Below are 15,999 nucleotides of genomic sequence, written 5' to 3'. Positions count from 1 at the left end.
AAACACGACTTTCGATCGATGACGAAAGGAGGATGTTCGTCAGATGTAGTCTTGTGACGCAATTGGTGTGATTGGAAGACGCGTTTCACGATATCGTTCTCGGTACCACATTGGACCCGACATCGACATCATCGGCTATCAGGATGATAAAAAAAAAAGCGACCAGATCGAACGTAGCGGACTTTCCCAGATTCGTAGCCGTTCTTCGTTTCTTCCTTCGAGCATTATCTCGATAAAATGAAATCGGTCGTTAAACGAGGAAGCGAGATAGGTTCGCTGTTCGAGGGAAGAGACACGACCACAAAAAACAGCGGCCTCTGAAGGATTCATAGGGTCAAGACGCGGGTAGAGGGGTCGAAGGGAACGACAGAGAGGCGAGGATGAAGCGAGGGGACAGAGAGAAAGAGAGTGGACGAAGGATCGAGAGCAAGAGGAGAATCGTTTTACGTTCGAAACCAGTTTCTATGGTTTAATTTCTACGGGTGGACATCTTCTTTAATTTATGGCGCCGTCCAACCCCGGCCTTCCTGCCCTCCTACTCTCCCCTTTGAACGCCTTTCGACATTTTATTGGGTCGACCAGTTTCTGTAACTCGTATAGATTCCACTCTACACCTTCTCCGAAAAATTTGAACGGTGATAGTGATATTTCGATCGCGAGAAGAAATCTTAGTAGTAACGAAATTGAAAGCTTATAATCAACGGACGTAAGGTTTATATATAACGCAGGATTACGGTTAATTTCCTTACTCGAGCTTTAAAAGCTGAGTCCTAAAAGTTAAAGGTTCGTTCTGTAGAGGACTTGTGCAGATGGTGTTTGATCGTGAGGTTTATAAGACGAGATTGCTCGTCGTTGAAACCGTCGAATATATTTAAAAATGATTAAATAAATTAATATACAGACAATATTCGCTAAGATGCTGGTACTAACGGTCTCGTTAAAAACAGCGTATAATTCGTTCATAAGATCGCTGATAACTCGTAGATACTCGGTAGATACTGATTCGCGCGACCAACTGATAACTGATTGATAACTGATTGTTAACTGATAGATACGGTTGCGTCCGTGTATTTAACTGTTCGGGAGAGAGTCGGAAAATTCAAGTTCGTCTCTGTTCGGAGTTTATTTATTATCGCATTATATGTATCTTAACGATATCGCTACTTCGAGGCAAAACAACATGATTAGAATTGTCCTCTAGCTCGTGTGCCGCTACAGTTCCTTTCCCAACGTTGACAATTCCTTTCTCAGACCTCGACAGCCTCGACGACCAAGCTCTGAAAGAGTTTCACGCGATATTAATCGTAAAAATACGATCCACGAGATCGTGCTTCGAAGCATCGAACATTCAAACTTTGTACAATCATTCGATTTTCATCCTTTTTCCAACGATTGCGATTAGACGATGCGTCCAATTGCTCCGACTGATTTCGCAAGGTCGATTCGTTCCCAGCCACCGGTGGAAGCGACAAGATCAACGATTCCGCGCCTCCGTCCGCGCCGCAACGCTCTCGCCGCTCTCGCTGTGTTTATCGGATCTGTACGTTAATTGAAGCAGCGAGCGGGTAATAGCTATGATTACGGCCGCTTACGTCTTGCTGGCCGGAGACTAAATTATATGGGTGAGTCTGGCGCGCTCTGTGTATAGATTGAAGACGCGCGCGCGAGCGGTGTGCCGCGCTATTGGAGCGAGACTTTAGATCTCTCGGGAAGAGATAGGTTTAGGGACGGTTTACGGTTGAAACTTTAGAAAGGATATTACACTCTGCGATAAGAATCGTTCATTGTGATCGCGTATCGCGGATGTTTACGAACTAGAAAGTAAAAATCACAGGAACGAAACATTAGTTTGTTCGATGGTAGATTTTCTCGGTACTGGCACGAAGAAGAAGAAGAAAGGAATTACGTTACACGTGCATTACATCACAATGAGATCTTTCAGCGCGTTTTACTTTCAAAACTATAACCGGTGATTTTGATCCGCTCTCTACGCGTTACATGTTGAGAGATGCTGAAAATCGTCAACCAGACGTCAAACAGCAGTTTTTAGCTTCATCTTGTCACTTCGTATCGAGCGACTGATTTCGATTTACTTTTCACTCTACTTCAAGTCATAACAAGATTTCAAACAACAACGTTAAACTCGATCTCGGACGACTTTAAATTACTACTAAATTTACGATTTTGATCGACTCTTTACTCTACATCTTGAAAGACAATGAAGATCGCTATCGGGTCATAAACAAGAATTTATTTTTCTAAAAACTCGTGTCGATTGTGTATACGATCAATTTAAGAAGTCTTATTTTACTATAATCCCGTACAAAAAGGGTGACATCGATGCGAAGACACGATTAAATGGTTCAAACCCGGTTAAGCTTCTACGTACCTCTGTTGCGTCAAATATCTCGATTGAATTCGGAGCGCGGATCGACTAGTACGAAGCGATCCAACAAATTCCACGAATTCCTTTCTAAAAATTGCTAGAAGATCATCGGTAACGCGATGCTAAAGAGAAAGAATCTCTGGCTGGGACTTTTCTCAAGCCAGCTAACGCAGCCAGTCCTCTTTACGCAGCCGGTAATCAGTCCTCTGCGGCGGTATCATCGGCACGGAGCACGCGGAACGGTGTTACTTTGGGGAGCAGAGAGTGGAGGAGTGTAGTGTCCCGCAAAGTGGGGAACCGATGGGAGGTATCTGGATAGTTGGTTTCGAGGAAGCTAGCAGTTCAGGATTGGTTAAAAGATCGGGCCAGGTTGGGGCCCATTGGTGGGTCAGAGAACAGGCGTATACCTGTGGGCAGGTACGACTGTCCTCTGTTAACGGGGGAAAATCGAGTTACCGACGGGACTCCGTGGTTCTCCTTAGGCGCGTTCGACGCAGTCGAACAGGTCGCAGCGATCGCTAAGCGCCAGTCCTCTCCCGTCCATCGACGTGGCCGCACCGTGACTCGTGGATGTTCGAGAGAGACAGAGACAGACGATAACACGTAGAGAAAAAAAATTTAGATCGGGGACGGCCGAGGAAAAAGAGGGAGGAGGACAGAGAAAGACGAAGAAGAGACGGTGCGGAGAGCTGGAAACTACACTCGGATTCGCTTGGATCATCGAGAGCAGAGCACTCGGGGGCAGTCGAAGGATTTGCATCGAGGGAACGGTACAGAAATAATCTGACGCGTGTCCTTCCGAGGGGGTGAAGTCGATCGCGTGACATAGTCCCAGCAACGTGTATGAACGATTGCGTTTCGTGGTTACCGCGCTTCGACAAAAGCGAACAAACGCGCGCACGGTGTCCGGTGCACCACGCCACGTGACCGATCGCCGTTGAACAACAACATTTTTCGGGCAGTGTGTGTCGAACAAGATCGGACGGTCTCGCGAGAAACTTGTTCGGTTATTTGCTCGTCGAACATCGATGAACGAAGGTTATGGTGTGTAACGTGTGAAAGAGGACTCGAGGACAATCGAGGAACAAGGTTTAAGTTTGTGGTGTACTGAGGCATCGGTTAACCCGTTCGTGTGGATATCATCTGATTACGAAGGTAAGTCAATCGATTCTACTGTGCGTTCCGTGATCGCGTTTCCTATGCGGGCATCGACGTCGTTCGGCGCGATCCACCGGCGTTGAAATCTCCCACGCTTCCCATGGTAGTTTATCTATGTTTGTGATTCGTGACTGTAGAAATTTAGCGTTTAAATAGTTGTCGCTTTTTCTCTTACACATTAATGCGTACGATAGTTCGTTTCGCAGAAAATTTGTTCGATACGCACGTACGATCTGCCGCTCGTTCACGTTCATAAGGAATTTTTGACATCCTGCAAGGAAAATTTAACGTCCTAAAACGAGAACTAGAGGTTTATGTTTCGTGCTGAGAAACTGTAGGTACACAGATACGGCGAGAGGGGATGAAAAAATGGTTCGACTAATGATAGTTGTAAAAACTAGAAAATAAATCACTCGCGTTCAGCCAGTAATCACCGGCGTTTCGTCAATCTTACAGTCCATTCACCGCTCCATTTATCCCTCGTAAATTAAAGTCTACATCCAAAGTGGCTGCGTTGCTCGCGATTATACCATGGCGTGAAATTGATAATGCAACCTAATAGCGGCCTAAGTACGCCTGGACCGTTAAAAATACCCCTTCGACTAGTAAATTTTGATTGGAATATAATTTCGAAACCGTGAGACCGCGTGCTCTACGCTTCACCGGTGTTATCGGTGATCGAAGATATTGACGGCTTTGTTCCTCACGCTCCGAGCTTTCAACCCGTGACGTTTATTCGTATTTCCTCTAAATAGACTCTCGGTGATCTTTAATTATAGACTCTTCTCTAATTACGACATTTTTCTCTCTACGATACGAACTGTAAAAGATCCAATTAGACTTGAAATTTTCAGTTATAAAGCGGATAAAGTCTATCGGATGGGTTATGAATTCTTATTCGAACAAAATATCACGACACATTCTTCTTCGTTACCATTCACCTAATTCTAGATTCTAGAAGATCCGATCTAATTTAGAATTTTTAGGTGCGATAGGGAGGTCCTGTTAGATGAACGGTGAATTTTTTTCCGAAACTTTCTTTTCAATACATTTTTCTTCGTTAACGTTAATCCAATTATAATTAATCTCTAAAACTAATTACTAATTGTGACCTCTTTAAAAGCTTGTCTAGGAATGTCTGTAAGAATTGCAATCGTTTTCTTTTTTCTTTGACACTTTTCGTTCGTAAATTGGCGAATACAAAGCGAAACGAAACGTATTATCTCGAAATTGAAAAATCCTTAAAGGTAACTAGTCTGGCTTTTGTTCCGTACATTTTTCTTTTATGATATCGACTGTACCGACAATGCGGCATCTGGCCTATAATTACCCTACTTTATTTTCTACTACTTCTTACGATCCTAATTACGGAAGATTCAGTGGAACGAGGGACTTTCAGTTACAAAGCATATATTACACAAAATCGATTTATAGTTATTGCCCAATTATTATTTTAAATCTATTCTTTCGCTTTAACGTTGGAAGCAATTATAGATGTTTGCATTTCGTATTATTTTGCACGATTTAATACAAAGGTGTTCGTTTATTATCGAAAGATTATCAACTTACAAAGATGTACAAAGTCCAAATACATTTTTATTTGTTTGCTGAAATCCTGAAATGATTCCTGAGTTACCAAATGAGCGGGAAGTATAGCTAGCATTGGCAATAGAATTTAAGCAACCTAACGCTTCTCGAAACAAACGGAACGTCCCATTTCTATTCCTATCCTGTCGCGATAAGGTCATCAGCCGCAAACTCCTTTTGTATCCTCTCTTCGAGTGTCCTTTCTTCGCACTTTCGAAACCCTCGCCAACGATAGAAACGATGCGGTCGGCTGGGGTTAGTCGTAAATGAAAACATTATCATCACCCCTCGTGGCTGCCTGTTGCTATAATATTTGCCTACTGGTAGACAGTGAAGTAATTCGAGTTGCACAAAGGCCGACACGTTCGTCGTGGAATAAAGGCGAGCAGGAGACGTGGCGGAAGCGTACACACACGCACGTGTACGACGACAGAGGACGAAGAAGAGAGAAAGAGAGACGAAACGAGCGCGGAGCGTTACAATTATTATGCATAGGTGGCCGGGCCAGGTTCTCCCATGTCAAAATATATTTATTGCCCCCCTCCATCCTTTGCCTTTGCCCTCTCTCTTTTTTTAGCCTGGTTGCGGCGTGTCAGCCATCATTGTTACCCTTTCATACGGTTATTACCCACTTGTACACCGGGAGAAGCTCTCGACGGCCTTTGAAAGTAACACCGCGTGTCGCCTCCTTTAACGTTTGCTTTTGTGCGTTTTAAAGGAAAGAACGGTAATTCGTAGAGAGAAGTAATTCGCTCCGTATCGACGCACGGTGTTCACGAGGCTACAATCTCGCGGATTACGCAGCCTTGGAGCTGGTTTTTTAGGAGAAAGTCCGTAAAAAACTGCACATTGCTCGCGGTATATTAGCTAGTGAACTTTGAAAACGACCGTCTCATCGGGAGAAAGCGTGAATATAAATAATAGCTTTAGGATTTCATCGACGCCAGAGAATCTGCAAGCAACTTTAATTCCTACGATGGGATATTCCGCTTTTTCTTCTCTTCTTTTGTTTTTTTTTTTTTTTTTTTTTTAAGGACAATTAACGGTCCGCTTCCCTTGGTCACGATCTCGTAAGCCGCCTCAGAATTCGTCGATCCTCATTTGCATGTCAACCCTTGGTGACTGGGGTTGTGATCTGACTTAACGCCTTTTCGCCTCCGTTCGTGCACCCTTCTACGTTTAAAACCGTAAAACTTCGCACGAATTCGTATTACACGTTCCCTTTTTGCCGTATTCTCTGGCGGGAAACGCACACGTCCAGCGATCCTCTAAATCTAAATTCTTCGATCCCGGTCACGTCTTTTCCCAGTTTTATTTGTTCGTTAATTTCTTTATTCGTCGAACTTGTATCGAAATATTTGAGCATATGGTGGAAAATAGAAGTTAAGAATATGGCGGGTTTTCCAGTTACTCCTTATCTCGACAGTACGTCCCCAGGAACATGCGTTTAACGGTACAGAGAGTGGCTCGATTCGGCCGACCCGTTACTTTTCTAATCTGAACCGATGCACTCCGTCCGATTCGCGATAATCCGCGAATTACAGGGAACTACACTCTTCGTAGCTTCCTCCCATTTGCATTTCCAGATGTGGAAACACTGGTAATACTCGCTTTTATCGCGCATGTTCGTCGCAGTTAGTCAATTGCTTAGAAAGTAACCGAGAATGTGTTCCGACCTTTTTATTTTCTCTCTTCTTGGACGTCAAAGAAAATAGTTGGTCACTCTGTGTGTGTACGGGAAAATAGTGCAGTTTTCGCGGGAAAGAAATTTAACGATCATTTTTTATCACAAGCAACCTGTAACGGAAACGCGTAATAGTTAACGTCAGGATAATTAACTCGTAACGCGTAATTACGACTTTATTGTTATTTTATCGTTGCTATTTTACGTAAAATTGTTATAAAAAATTTATATCCTTCCAAGTCATGCAAACTCACCGCGGTAGAGAATAAAGTTACAACTTAATTAACTACGAAGCTAGACGAATGATACTTTTAACAGTTGAAACATGCCATACATAAACGAGATTATAATTACGGTAGTATAACGAAGATGAATTGATTTCGTAGGTGAGCAGATTTCGGTCGAGTTCTTGTCGATCAACGATCGAGTAGCGAGACTCTACGAAGAGCATAGAGCATTCGACAGGTTTGGTAGTTTTGTAATTTTCGATTTGCTTTGTGAACGAGCGGAGCACGCTCGAGCTTCCGAGACAATTTCAACGCGATATCCCCGAGGCCTTTAGCGTCGCGCGTTTACGATATCGTAAATCAACGACGATGCGCTTAATCGTCGAATAAAGGGAGATTAAATTGCAGGGACTCGCGACGCAAACCTATGGACCGTTCCGGCGGCGAGAAAAGCGCGCGCATAAAATCCCTGCTCGAAATCGGCGAGAATAAATCAACGGAGGCGAACGATTAAATCGAGGTTTACGACGATTTGTCCGTATGTCAAGCAAATTGACAGAGATTTTTTTAATAAACTCTATCAAACCTCGCTGCGGTCTAGGAACTTTTTTTACGCGTCGATTTCGTTTTCTTATGTTTGAGGAAAATCACGTGGCACGTGATTAAAACGAGGAATCACGCGATGATTTGTTCTTACTACGTATATTCTTCGAAAGAGATGTGAAATCTGTCTATAAATATTTTCGTGTTGCAAACTGAATTAAATACGAAGGATGATTTGAGTTTTTAGTCAATGATAATACTGTTTAGCTCCGTATTTGATCGTTGTCACGCACATGATCTAATGTATGCGCTAGTTAATAGGTGAACTCGCGTGTTCGACGTTCCCTCCTCTGCTCTTGTTTCGTCTGCACTCTTTTTCTTAGCAACACGTCATTAACTGTCTTCTTAGGCGAGCAAGAGTTTCACTTTGGATCGTGACAAATATCTCGCAAAGTATTTGCGATTATACCGTCTAGTTTTCTTACTGATTCGAAATTGATGTTACAAAAGTCAAGGGTAATGTTTCTTATTGCCAAAAAAAAAAAAAAAAAAAAAATGGGAAATATTTTCCAAAACGATAGAGCAAATACTTCCAAACTGATTTCCTCTTAAAATCATTGGTTTCGACAAAACACGTGGAGATACTTTCCAAATGAAACTACCCTAAACCTTCCTCAGTGTGCAAATGTAACCAGAAAGGCCACTTTTTAATCCATTTCCATCGATGAATATCGTTCGAAATCCTCCCCTCGTCTCGTCGTGTCTCGGCATAACGAATTCCGTACACGATATCCTGGAAGAGAATTCCCACACGCGGCAAGGGTTGGTTTCCGTCGATTAACTTCGAGTGGCTGAGGAAAATCGTTCGAAGAGCAACGAAGGTATATGTATAGACGGTGTTAAAAATTGGATCGGTCACGGGCCAAGGAGATGAACAATACTCTGGTCGGTCCGTCAGCGAATCTCTTCTTCACGTATACGTATCCACGTCGAGAGAAAGAGAGAAGAAGCCAGGATCGGCCTCGTGGGGCTAAACTGTCGCGATAAATGATCCTACGGAAGGTTATTAATTGTCTTTGACTCCCAACCGGGCGCTTTATGGATCGCGAAAACATATTAACCGAAAAGAAGCTGCCGTCCTCCCTTGCCATATGCTCGGAACCGACGTATACACGTAGCACGCATGCGAGTGTGCGTGACACGTCGTGGATTCGAGTGTCTGAACGCGTATACAACGATCTGGAGCATCATTTTTCAAGGACTCGATCGACGTGCCAGCGAGGCGCGGCCATCATCCATCAAACCGATCGTTAAAAACGCATCCAGGCCGATACAAATTGCGCGACCTGTGCCCGGCCGTATTTTCAACACACTGCAGTTTCCCTTTCGAGTCCGTTTTCCTAGATCTCCATCCCTTTACAATTCATAAGATCGTAGATGTTGGGCAACCTGCGGTGACGAAGGGGACTTTTCGTATTTCTTCGTTGGTCTGGCAACAACTAACTGGTGATCGTGGCCAGCTTAGAGTTTATCTTCTCGCGAGTCTCGTCAGCGAAGGAATTTCGAGTGCCTAGAAACTCTTTTTTCGATCATTCGGCAATACATTTGCATTTGTCCTCCTAGGAGTTTTATTTTTAGAAAATTGTATTCAATTGAGTCCAAACGTTTCTTGTTTACCGGTAATGTAGTCATAGCAGTCGACGTGTTTCAGAAACGTTCGTAGAAGTCCTCGATTTATCATTTGGAATTCTTTGCTTCGCGAGGATCTTATTTTCAGCAAATTGCGTAATTAGCGATAAAAACATGTTTGTTCGAAGATTAAAACTTGTGTCTAAGTGTTTCATTTTCCATTGAAAATACTCGTGGAAGCCTCTATAATGAAACGGTACGTTACATATAATTGGCAAATGCGAAACGAGATGCATAGGAATTTCCCCTGAGCAGAGGAACACCCATCTTCCTACGATAAAGGTAATCTAGAAGCAGTAGTAAACGACCTTGTTGGAAGCTGGCGTTAGCTGTCGCGCCTCGGGTAAAAGCGACCGAATCGTCCCGTTTGTTCCTCCTAATTGGCGATAAACGGACATAATCGTCGGTATATTTTAACCAGGCCGCATGATCCACGCGCTCGTGGCCGCGCGCGCGTAACTGCGCCAGAACGATAAGATCGCGAGCAACCGTCTCTCCGAGCGGTGACTTTCGTGCGAGAAATTCCCTTGACGCAGTTGCTTATACACGGCACAGTACGAGCCGGTGATATATCGACCCGTTCTTTCGAGCGGACTCATTAACTCATTAACTTAGCGAGAAAAATGGCCAGCCGTATATCAAACGGCAGCCCGGTAATCAAGCGGTCATTCTTAACGCGGCCATAAATTCGCGAATTAATATACCCGCCAATTAATTAAATCGCGCCACGCTTTCTCTAGCAAAGGCTTGACCGGTAGAATTGTAACAATCACGGTCCCCTGTCAACCGAGTAATTACAGTTCACGCGACCGAAGAACTAGTTTCCTTCGGCTCGCTCGCTCGTGGAAAACGCAATCGACGAAAGATTATTCGAGACCGTTTAATTGGACGATTATCCTCTCGCACGCTTTTCGTTCTTTGCTTTTTGTCGCCTGCCCAGGCCGTGTCCCACCTCTATTACAGTCCAGTAAAATTAATTCCGAGGAAATGGAACGAAACAGCTATGGAAACGACACGCGCCTAGCCACTTTATGGACGTTGATTTCAGTTCTTGGAACGACCACGCGAACGAAGGTGTCGATCGTTCGGTATTCTCGTTTATCGTTCTTTCTCTCTAGAATTTTGAAATATCATCGACTTCTTGAATTTTGGAGTAATGAGATATCGGTGATTCTGGATTGCAAATACGTATAACGGTAGTGAGAATTTATTATTCGTGTATTAGATAATTTTAAACCTGTTTCCTCGTTGGAATTGACTGAGTGAACGCTGCTACGAACAGAAGCTGACTCTTCGAAAAGCTTAATGGGAACACTTTTACTTGGTAATAAATAGACAACGCTATACATATAATCCATATATAATCCATATATGTAATTCGAAGTATAATATTTCAATAACAAGTAGCTATAATCGTACAAAATTTCAACATTCACCATCGAGACTCTCTTTTCGCGTAACAATTTCCTAGTTACAGTAAATTTCTTTTCCAGAATTATAATTTTCCGTCAAGTATAGGATAGTCGATCGATTATTTCGTCTCGTTCAGGATTTACAAATTTTTCATCAAATATGCAATAGCTGTAGGAACTTGTAAAATTTCAATTGTCGCGTCGCTAAACTTCTTGATATTATCGGTGCTGCTCGCTTGTATCTTTCAACTTGTAAAATTTCGTCAACTATTTAGTTCTATCTACCGAGATATTCTTACGATATTCTGCCACTCCCTTCCATCCTTTCGCCACCATTTTCTCCTTTCTCCGCTGCTCCCCAAAGAAAAAATACAAGAACTCGGTTAAGTAAAGGGTTACTATTCGGGGTGAAAGGACAATGGCAGGAAGTCAGTCAAGGGATCGTCGAGATAAAAAACTCTCATAAAGGGATAAACGTCATACGGGACTCGAGTTTAATGGCGCGTAAACGTTCGACGTGCCCCTAGACGCGCGTGGTGCTTCGCAGGACGAGTGGAACGATGACAGGAGGGGTTCTCCCGTTTCTGACCCATTCGTTGTACCTTTTTTCGTCGATCGTCGGCGTTCTCGTTGCAGGAGTTGGAAAGCTACCTCTTGGCACGGTAAACCGATATCTGGAGCAGGTCGATCGACTTCATTAACAAACGAGTGCCAAGCAAATATTGACTCTACTCGTGGAAACTAGGGTACGAGGTGTGCGCGTGTGTACATACACGAGCCAGCCGCTTCTCCTCGAAGCGTTTTGCCTTTGTGCAACATCCGCCGGGACCAATGAGACGTCGATGGGCAGATTATGGAGTCGGTCTTGTTGCTTCTCTCGATGCGGCGCACTGGCTTCGAGTATTTTTGCATATAAATGCGCGGGAACGCTCCTTGGCTGGTAGTTCGCGCGTTATCTGATGCTTCGTGCCCGTGATAAGCGTCTCCTCGCCGATGTGGAGCTCGAGACCGCTCCGAGCATTGGTAACCGGAATCCTTTACCATGGGAAGAAATTTCACGGAAGGTGGAGCGATCGTTTCCGTAAATCCCCTCGCTCGGTCTATACGAATATTAATGCCGGAGGTCGCACGTCGATGACTATGCTTTAGGAAATTCCTATTGTTTCGTTGGCACACCAGGGGATTCCTACTATTGTCGTGAATATCCAGTATCGCGATTCTCTACTCGATATTAGAAACGATATAAAAATCTTCCTTCGTACAAAGATTAAATATTTCATTAGACGGTAGTATACACATCATTGTAGACAAAATACTAGGAGCTCGAAAATCAATGAATCGACAATTACGACTTAAACATTGGATAAGCAACTGCGTTACGATTAGTAAAATTCCGCCAGAGCTTATTCATTAGCATCATCTAAGAAAATTCACTGGTACTAGCAATTTGTAGCTCGCGATCTGCGACTTGTAAATTGCAAATTAGTTCGATCGTTCGAGACGGGACGACGACGAAGAAATAATTGAATTTCTGAATTCCTCCTTACGTCTTCGTACCGTGAAAGGGTTAACCGTAAACATGGCAGATTTCGCGAGACACTTTAGGGCAAAAAGATCGATTCTTGGCAAAGTAGAGAACAGCCTTGGCCCGAATCGGGGCCAGCTCGTGGGATAGAATCGATATCGGTCCGTGCACGCGCGTCCAGATCCTTTGTAAAATCAATAGGCTCGGCTACTTAAATGGTACCGTTCGCTGGTTATAGTCACCGGTCGGTTACGGGCCACGGATACGGTTACGAGAAGGCTGAATCGATGCGCTCTGTGATTTACTGTTAATCGCGAGACCACTGTTAATCAACGTCTGGCTGCGTGCACGCCACGGCTCGAATATTCCTCACGCGGTTGCGCATCGATGGAAACAACACGTCCCGATATTAGCTCCGCGCCCCGTTTTTGCGCCGCTTAACCTTTCATCCTCCTTGTCTCTCTCCTCTATTTACGAGCGAAAGAAGGAAAGAGAAAGATCCGCTCGCTTACGAGCCCGAAAGCTCCGCGAGCATTCTCACGCGTTCCGCTCGCTGTTTCTGGCCGCCTTGAAATGGAATTATGACCGGCGCAGGATTGTGTTTCGATTTTGTTGCTTCGAGCATTCCACGAGGCTATCAAATGTCAGAGTTCGAAATATTTTTGGATTTCAATTATTTACGTGTGTACGCAGTGGTTCGTGAAGCTATTTGAACGTTTACTACGGAGGACTTTTACGTAAATGTTGATTATCTTATACAAAACGTATCGAAATTTGATTGGCCTGAGACACGATTATATCGGTAAAATTTGAAATCAATTTGCAAATATTTATTTCTTACAAGTTACGAGACGAGTTTACGGTGATTTGGTAAAAGAATATTGTAGAGCGCGAATAGCCGTGTGAAATACACAATAAGCGCGCAAGATGATGCCACTGAATATCGAGGTTTATTGATACGATGGGTAATCGAACGTTTAAACACTTTTGTGATCTCTGAGAAACATATAGGTACTTTCGCAGCTTCCATGTACATTTCCTGGTTTGTTTAGCTCTATCAGCTCTATCAGCTCTACCAGTTTATAACCATGCACGGTACTAATGAAATCTCAAAGTGTTTAGTATGACACACATAGTATACGTATAAAGGATTTCTATAAATATTCGAATACTTGTGTGAGAAATAAGCGAAGGTTTACTTTCTTTCGAGCAATCCAGTGTTACGTTTAGCGGAATAATATTGTATATCTATGGATAGGGTATTCAAGTTCTTTTTTCTAGGTAATAGCGAGAAAGATTAACGAAGAAAAATCCTATGTGACTTAATGAAATCTACGTAATATCGTTAGGCTGTGGTGAAGGAAGATAAGTCTCGTTGATGCGTACAACCTTTAGATGGTATAATATATTGCAGCTTTTAGCACGTTGCTCGTCAAATGCATCGTATTTTATATCATCAAATGTAATATAAATAATCCATTACATAACCGTCCTTTTACTGCCCGCGTCTCACTTTTGATGCATCATTCGCCAGTGAAATGTCCTCTGGTAATAAACTAGCGATAATTTTTTACTTTCGAAAGATTGCGATTTGATCGAGGCTAATCCGCAGCGTGAATCTTGTAGGTTTTTCGTGAAGCAATTAACGTTAAAGCTATCGACCACTAACGTATAAAACTCGTGCCAAAGGAATCGAGATGCAAGCTATATGAAGAAGTAAGCAATACAAGGAGAGAAGGTATCCTTATTCGCGCATCAACTTTACAAAAAAGTGATGAAAATTCCGAAACGTGAAGTTTCTATGAAAAATTATAAATTAACAAATCGATGCTAAAAGGATGCTTTCATCGAGGATTTAGGCGATTTTACTTACTGTCCGTACAATACAGTTGCGACTTACTACCCTCGGCATCTCGAGCGATTCATCGTTTTCCTGAAATCGCTCTAGCTTTATCGCTCGAACGCCGCAAGAAACGATTCCAAAGACGCAAGAAACTCCTCTAACCGTTTCAAACAGCGTGTTCGAAGGCAACGACTTCCGGCATAATGATTCGAAAATGTCTGGACGAACGAGTAGGTCATTGTCGTGGCACGAGATGGTCGCGTTGAAGAAAAGGGGGAAAAGGAAAAAAAGGAGAGACACCTATAGCTCTGTCCGTTTCTCCACGGCAAAGGAGAGGAAAAGAGGATGGTCTCGGCTCATCAGTAAGCGGAATGAAAGAAAGAGCGGGCGTCAAACAACTGCGTGGAGAAAAAACTTGGAAACCTTAACGAACCTGCGAGTCGACTCTTCTTTTTCTCTATCTCTCCCTCTCTGCTCGACCATCTCCCACCCTTTGAAGCTTCACAGCGTTTCTCCGTTTCTCTGTTCGTCGTTTAATACCGACAGCCTACCGTTCGCGGGCGCCAGCTACTTTCCTTTAGAAGAACAATCACGAGGAGACGATTAGAAGCGGCTCGTGTCGCGGCTAGACTCTAATTACGCTCACTTTGAATTCTCGTTAAGACGAGCTGGCCGCAAAAACGCGTCTTTGCAGAGATTAACTACCCTTCGTTATTGCGATACAATGCTCTTCACCGCGATACCAGGTTTCTTGTTATCGAATGCTGCCAGTGTAATCCTCCACTGACATTCGTCGTGAATCAATCGTGCTACAGAAACGTTTAAAAAAGGATCGACGGTTTAAAGGCAATCGTGTTTTCCATGGTTCTTCCGAATATAGTCATTTTTTGAGGAACGACACACGGTTCTCCGGGAGAGGCCTGAATAATTCTCTCGAATTGGAAACTTCGACATCCCCGTTGAATTTCAAAAAGCTAGTCACAATTATGTAATTAAACCTTTTTCAGTCGGTATATTAGAAAACGCTCGGTTCGGTGTGTTTCGCAAGGCCTCGCGTGTCGGTCGAATGATTTGAGCCAGCCATCTTTGGCCGAGATAAACGTGGTATAACGACATTAGAGGAAGCCAGGTGCGTTCGAGGCCCCTCATAGGTAAGGTTCCCTTATCGGATCATCGATGGTCTAATTTTATTCCAGTTTTACCCGAGAAACGCGACCATCGCCCTGACACCGAGTCGCGCGCACCGGCGGATGGCGATGGCTTTTACCGAGATAGCGCTGATTTATGAACGCCACAGTCCTCTGATTCGATTCACGGTTGTTACTGGCAGCGGATCTGTCTGTGAAAAAGAAAAGAAAAAAAAAAAAAAAAAAAGAAAAAGTTCCAGTCGAGTCGAGTTGACGGAAAAACTGTTAATGGTCCTCCGTCAATCTCGCGACGAATCGCGCGCAGAAGGGGCGTTTATTAAATAGAAGCGACGATGAATGGGCGCGATGGAAACGATGGTTCGTAGCGCAGGCTGTTAGGGGAAATACAAACTGTGCTCGAACCGAAGTCAAAGATCACGTCGAACGAAACAATGCGGGAATAAAGACAGGCGCGATGAGAACGCGAACGAAATCGATCGTCGTGAGTGGAGGATGCCTGAAGCATTAGCGCAACGTTGAACCGTGTCAGGGGCGATAATGGTCGTAAAGAAAGCGGCTCGCGAAGGAGGGAGAATAATTTTTCAAGCTCTCCTCTTCCCGGTAATCCAAATAGCATTCGAACATCCGTAAGATATTGTGGGAGGAATAAAAATCGAAGCGAACGCGGAGAACCGGTTCGTCACCCCTCCCTCTCCCTTCCTCGCCCTGTTCTTCCCTCTCATCCGTTCTCTGTTCCACAACTAACCTCCTCCTCCCCGCTAGCTATACGAGTCGGCCTCTTGGTCTCTTTATCTCAC

The 15,999-nt window shown here is 43.8% G+C and overlaps 1 protein-coding gene across 1 annotated transcript in view; it reads left to right on the top strand.

The window, feature by feature from the left end:
* The first annotated feature begins 1,567 nt into the window (after window positions 1-1,567).
* Window positions 1,568-15,999, top strand: part of LOC122571603 (zygotic gap protein knirps-like) — a 40,973-nt gene continuing 26,541 nt past the window's right edge. The window contains exon 1 of the mRNA XM_043735565.1: window positions 1,568-3,541. The gene's annotated coding sequence lies outside the window, so the exon portion shown is untranslated. The remainder of the gene's footprint in view (window positions 3,542-15,999) is intronic.

The sequence above is a fragment of the Bombus pyrosoma genome, linkage group LG10 (genome assembly GCF_014825855.1).
Source record: "Bombus pyrosoma isolate SC7728 linkage group LG10, ASM1482585v1, whole genome shotgun sequence".
Taxonomy (NCBI): Eukaryota; Metazoa; Arthropoda; class Insecta; order Hymenoptera; family Apidae; genus Bombus; species Bombus pyrosoma.
This window is presented reverse-complemented; position numbering and strand designations above follow the sequence as displayed.